Below are 6,547 nucleotides of genomic sequence, written 5' to 3' on the forward strand. Positions count from 1 at the left end.
AATCAACTGCTCAGCTAAAGATGATCAAAACTAACACTACTTACCTCTCTTTACAAAGTTTCTGTCCTTCCTTATCTTCTCTTTCTTCTTCTTCTTCCCCTTCTGGTTCTTTTTTTTCTTGTACTTGTTGCGCCTTTTTACTTTCTTTCTCTGATAATCAGAAGACGAGGAGGAGGAGGAGGAGGAGGATGAAGAAGACAAGGAAGATGATGTAGGGGAGTAAGATGCTGCTTGTTTGAATGACTCTGATGAGTTAGAAAACTCTGAGTCATTGAGGGCATCTGAAACATCTATCCCAGCACTACTTTTCTTCTTGTCTAATGCAGAGAGAGAAAGATTAATACTTTGACACATAACACCAAAATAAAGTTATGACCTCATCCGAATAAATATAATTTTTCTATTGTCAGAGATAAGCTTTCTTAAAAGGTTTGTTACTTTAATAGTGAAAATGTGGTCAAATGTAAAAAAGTGATCTCTATGTTTACTGTCAGTTTGTCATGTTTCCTTTGCCGAATAGCTATACCCAAGTAAGTTAGGGGTAGTTCCAGTACCACATGTTTTTTTTGTATTTCTTACTTACCCACTTGGCTTATGTATTTTCTAATTTCTTTTCTTTTTTGGCTAAAGTGTGCAAGTAGACATAAAGACTTTTATTATGATTTATCATAATAATAATTTAATTATTATGATAATTTTTTGTGTCCTCTCATAAACTCAGGGATCCCATTATTTTTTGAGCATGACATTCAATAAAATTCAAGGACTGTGAGCCCTATTTTAACAGTCTGAAATGTAAGCATCAAACGCAAAACGCAAGTAAATATGTGGGCAGATCTCGGGCGCTGTTGCTATTATACCGGCGGGATAAATGTCGCTTGCGCCGATGCAAATCTAAAATGTGTTAGTCTGAAGTAGCTTCATTACTCATAGGTGTGGTTTGGGCGTAACGTGAAATAAACCAATCAGAGAGACATCTCACATTCCCTTTAAGAGCAGGCGCGCTTGTTCCATGGCGGATTGCTATTATAACGGCGAATTTGCCAGCGCACGCCAGGAGCGGTTCACAGCCGAGGAGACCGACGTTCTCGTCAGGGCCGTAAAACACAGAGAAGTGACATTGTATGGGGATGGAGAAACACACCCAAATTAGCTTCGGTTAAACAGGCGTATGATAATTTGGGTAAATGTGTAAGCTAGATTTATGCCTATTTTTTCACATCTTCATGGACACAACAATGATTTCCCTCGTGTGGTAATATTTTTCCTTGTATTTAATGTATGCTTTGCAAAAATGAAAACTGCTGCTTCTGTGTAGATGAGATAAGCAAAGTGTATGTGCGTTGTGCACACACTACATTGATTATGGCCAAGCATGCGCCCTTAAAATAGCCTCTGAATAACATGCGCAACGCGCCACTGACTTTAGACTAGGTTTCTCCTGGTCTGTTGCAGAATTTTTTCTGAAACTGCAAAATAGCACCTGGGAACATTTGCGCCGGAACACGCCTCCTCTTTTCGCTGAACCGCCTCCGGGAGCGCAAGTTCATTTCCTAATTTACCGATGTGCGTCTGTGGAGGGAAAAGTCCGCTGTGCGCGGGTGCAAAATAGGAATGATACATTCGCCGGTGTACAAAGTCCATTGCGCTGGGTGCAAGATAGGGCCCATTGACTTAAAGTAAATTAAAATTCTACCTGTTTTCTAAATGTATGTTATAAATCTTATTGTGAAAAATCCGTTTATGTTTCATTTAACTCAGATGTGCGTCACAATACAGGAGAAAATATCTGTTCCTGCTTACATTTTATCACGTCTTTAAGTCCCCAGTAGTTATCCAGCGAGTTTGACATAATTTCAAAACAAATTATGCAAATATTAAGGTGTTTTGGAGTTTGTTTTAGCATTTTGCAATAGCTTGTCAACATGAAGTTTAGTTACTGTGAATGTAATTGTAAATTTGATAGTTACATTCTGATAACTGCTTCAGTAGAGAGTCTCTTTCTTCGGTCAACTCAGCATTTTTCTTTGATTGAAGGTCGTCTTTTTTCTTTGCCTTACTGAGTTGTGTGCGACATTTCTTTGCGAACAGCACAGCTGTTGGGGATTGTGTCACTCCTGAAACGATACAGAAAGTTTTTAACAGAATGTGTTTGTGTGAATTTCTATAAATGAACCATAAAGTTAACTATACTGTCTAAAATAAGGCTTTGTGTCTAGGCCTAGTTTATATCATGAAATATGTTGTGCTTTAGACACAACAGTACGTATTATTGTAGAATCAGTTTTACATAATTTTAATTTCATTAACATGTTTTTTTGTTTTTTTTAAACAAGGGCAAGGCTCTGGGCCTGGTTTTGTACCTATCAGGTGATTATGCACTTTCAAATCACCTAACCCACATGCTATGTTTAAATTTCAGAATTGACTCTGTGGACTCTGTTGGGTCATATTGACCCTAAAAATGTTAATACATGATACATTACTCATATTGAAATGTAATTTTTGTTTAAGCACATTGTCTTTTCTGAACAATATTTTAAAATAAAATAATAGGAAAAAACATGTCTTTCATTATTTATACATTTTATTTTTCCTACGTTATTTATATATTTATTGCTTAATTAATTGCTTTGTCTACATACAATTACTCCTTCAAAATAACTGTACTAAATTAAACATTCATTTGAGTTTTTGTATTCTCTCAGTGTTACATTAATTATAATGTTTAGTCTTGAAGCATATTATTTTTTTAATACACTTAATATGTACATACGTTTATCATATTAATTAAAAAAACATACATATCTGTTTAAAAAAGCACTTAAGCCCAGATGTTTAGATGCCAATATGCCTTTCAGATATTACAGAGTGAGATTTTATATGCCATTGCAGAATAGCTTCTATAAGCTCTACAAATAGCCTAGTGTATAGGGTTTAGTAAATGTAATTAAGTAAATGATTAGCCTTCTCTCTCTCTCTCTATATATATACACATACACACACACACACACACACACACACATATATATATATATATATATATATATATATATAATATATATATATTTACGTGTGTGTGTGTCTGTGTGTGTGTATATATTTATAGCACTATATAGAAAAGGCTAATCATCATTGGGTAAATTAATGCTACTAGTGCATCACTTCGTTGCAATTTTTTTTATTTATTTTTTATTTTTCTTAGTGAAAAATACAGTGTGGGTGCTACATACCGCTGTGCACCACCTCTTAAGTGTCACCGGCCCACCGGTGGGCCCAAAATCATTACATATTTAAAACAGTAATATCCTATAATAAACATAAACTAATCTTGACAAACTATATATCATTTGAAAGCTTACAAACTCTAGTTTTCATATTTGGTGAATGATTTCCAAAATAAATTAGAGAGGAGCTGTAATTTATCAATTTGCAACAAGAATATTTTCATATTTATAAGGCGTGTTCAGACCTTTATTTTGAAATAGCAATGAACATGAAAAATCATGAAAGAATGGATGAAACCTCAGTTTGTTTTCATGCCAAGAGTTCAAAAGATATCATCCATTCAATTATTTTAGAAAAAAATATATTAATATGTTTTTAATAACACATATGGAAATGAAGGCGCCCTTATATGGGCAGTAATGGAGTCTGGTTGTCACCTAGTGAAAATGTTTGGTACTGCGCCCAAACAAAATCTCACTGAAAGCTCATTTTTTGAGATATCAACCTAAAATTTGAAACACAATTTATTCAGATTTTTGGCTTTGATTTTCTAGCAGTTTTAGAGTCGGCCAGGTTTTAAAAATATATATTTTATATAAAATATGAATAATTAAATTTTTTAAATTGTACATTTTCATAAACACAAACTAATATAACTTTTTTTTGTTTCACTTTCTTAATTTATTTCACTTCAACAAAAATCTGGCAAATGTCTTCTTTAAAACAAGACCAATTTTACGTCTATACTCCAAAGCATTCTTTAATTACAACCATTTAAAGTCGAAATGTGCATTTTCATGTATATTTAAAAAAAGGGGGGTGACACTTAACCATCTAAATAAGAAATCGTTTGTGAATGCTTCCACTGATAGACAAATCAAAAAGTTTTGGTGCAACTCAACTTAAATTCATTAGCTAAGTACATTGTTTAAAGTTAGGTAGCAGAAATATTACCACGGTGTGGTAAATGTATACTTACCCGTGCTGCTGCCCGCTTCATCTTTTTCTCCTTGCTCGACGGTTGTTTCATCAGTGTTCTGGTCGAACCGTTTTCTAAAACGGGTAGAAGGCTTTTGGGTACCAACCGGAGCCGCCATTTCTGCCGCTTGTTGTCACTCTCTTAATGGTCACATACGTCACAACTTATTCAACCAATTAGAATGTTTCATATTAAGAATAAAATATTTTATATTTCATTATTTATGATATTTAAAATGACAAAATAAATGTAATAATTACATATGCATATGATTATTTAATTATTTAATAATACTTTTATAACTTTACATTTCTTTGGATCTGATTGGCTGTGTATGGGTGACACAGCGCTAGAATTTGAATGTTTTGGCGGGACCACACACAATCTGTGGGTCAGATAGTCAGATACCAGAGGAGACATACAAAAAGATGGCAAGTTTAGCTAGAAAGTTGAGGGAGTTGGTGGAGGGGAAAAAACATCTGAAACTTATAAATTGGCTGCAAAAGAAAAAAGTACTTAAAAGGATGATTAAATGTAGTGTCTGTGGTCATAAAATGAAGTTGAAGCAAAGCAATGGGATTGATAATTTTGAATGGTAAGTAAGGTGGGGTGGTGGAATTTTGAAATCTGTATTTTAAATGCCTTTGTACTATATATATATATATATATATATATATATATATATATATATATATATATATATATATATATATTTATTTATTTATATATATATATATATATATATATATATATATATATATATATTATGAAATGAAATTAATTATATATTACATGCTTATATTTTGTAAAAGCTTGAGTTTCATAGTTAGTTATAGATGTCAGATAAATGTATGTTATGTAGTGAAAGTATTTAAAAAAGTTTTCTCATATAGTAAATTATGAAGTAGCATTAAATAACTTAGCTAAAAGTTTCTCCAAATCAAAAGTACAATACTTGTGCCAATGGACTTTCACCACTACTGTATCTGAATTTATATGTTATGTATTCGCCTTCTTTCCTTCTTCTATGTCTTTTCACCTATCTCCCAGGAGGTGCCAGCAAGGCAGTCACAGAATAATAAAGAAGTCAATTAGGCACAAGTCAATATTTAGTCATTCCAAAGTATCCCTCTTCAAATGGATGACATTTCTGTACAGGTTAGTTAAACCACCACACACACCGCCCCCATCACCTGCTGTCAATTAATTTTCTGTACTTTTTAGGTTCTCTCAAGGACTTCGTTTGCGGCAAATTGATATGATGGAGGATGACATAGCAGGGAGCTCTGCAACCTTGTCAAAGATGGCCAAAAAGTGCGAGAGGCTTGTGTGGTGGCAATGGACCGATTGAGGAGAAGAAGAGGACAACAAATAGGGGGCAGAAGACAGTTCATTGTTATAGATGAGAGTCACTTTCGACATAAAAGAAAGGCAATAATAATAATAATTATTACAAGTAATATAATAACTTTTAATATTACATAACTATTTAAATGTTAAAGTATCCACAATAATTACACAAGGTTTAAACCATGATCTATTTAAATTAATTTCAAATCTATTTAATATTCCTTTCTTTCTTTGGACATTTTTTTTTTCCAGTATGGGCGAGGAAGAATGGATGGTGGATGGAAAAGGAGGAAGTGGGTGTTTGGCATGCTGGGGGTGAAATACCATGGACACAAATCTGGAAAACCAGTTCTCCGCTTAGTTGAAAGGAGGACCAGAAGGGAACTTATTCCACTTATTGCTCACCATGCCAAGAGAGGGTCCATCATCCTCAGTGATGAGTGGAGGGCTTACCGACATGCTCTGCCTCAGCTCGGATACAGGCATTATACAGTGAACCACAGTGTGGCATTTGTTGATTCCCAAACAGGAGCTCACACCCAACACATTGAGAGGGCCTGGAGAACCTACAAGGAGAATGTGTGGAGGCTTAGGGGAAACCGCACAGAGGAATTACTGGTGGACCACCTTGCTGTTATTGAATGGCACGAATGGCTGGCAAAAGAATATCACAATGGAGCCCTAGGTCGTCTCATTCATGACATTGGAAAACTCTATAGATAGATGATGTTGCATTTTCAGTGGTATTTCCAGCACTTTTGTCAGAGGTTGTTAAGTTGAAAAAGAATGGAAAGCTTCTCCCCATAATTAAGAGAAAGTAAAAAGTAAGGTGCTGTGCCAGGTTGGCAATGTTATAGGCATTATTACATGTTTAGGAGGAACATATTCCCCTTAAAGTGTTGAGAGATGTGGTAAGTGTTGTTACCAAAATTACCATTTGTCATGTGGAGACTATAGAAATGCATTTTTTTTGCAAACATGCCAGTTACA

At 34.3% G+C, this 6,547-nt stretch overlaps 1 long non-coding RNA gene across 1 annotated transcript; it reads left to right on the forward strand.

The window, feature by feature from the left end:
• Positions 1 to 5,199: 5,199 nt before the first annotated feature.
• LOC307160705 lies at positions 5,200 to 6,309 on the forward strand. Its single transcript, XR_013821602.1, has 3 exons — positions 5,200 to 5,365; positions 5,432 to 5,638; positions 5,810 to 6,309. It is a non-coding gene; the product is annotated as an uncharacterized lncRNA (long non-coding RNA).
• The last annotated feature ends 238 nt before the right edge of the window (positions 6,310 to 6,547 follow it).

Source organism: Squalius cephalus, assembly GCF_949319135.1.
Source record: "Squalius cephalus genome assembly, chromosome: 6".
Classification (NCBI taxonomy): domain Eukaryota; kingdom Metazoa; phylum Chordata; class Actinopteri; order Cypriniformes; family Leuciscidae; genus Squalius; species Squalius cephalus.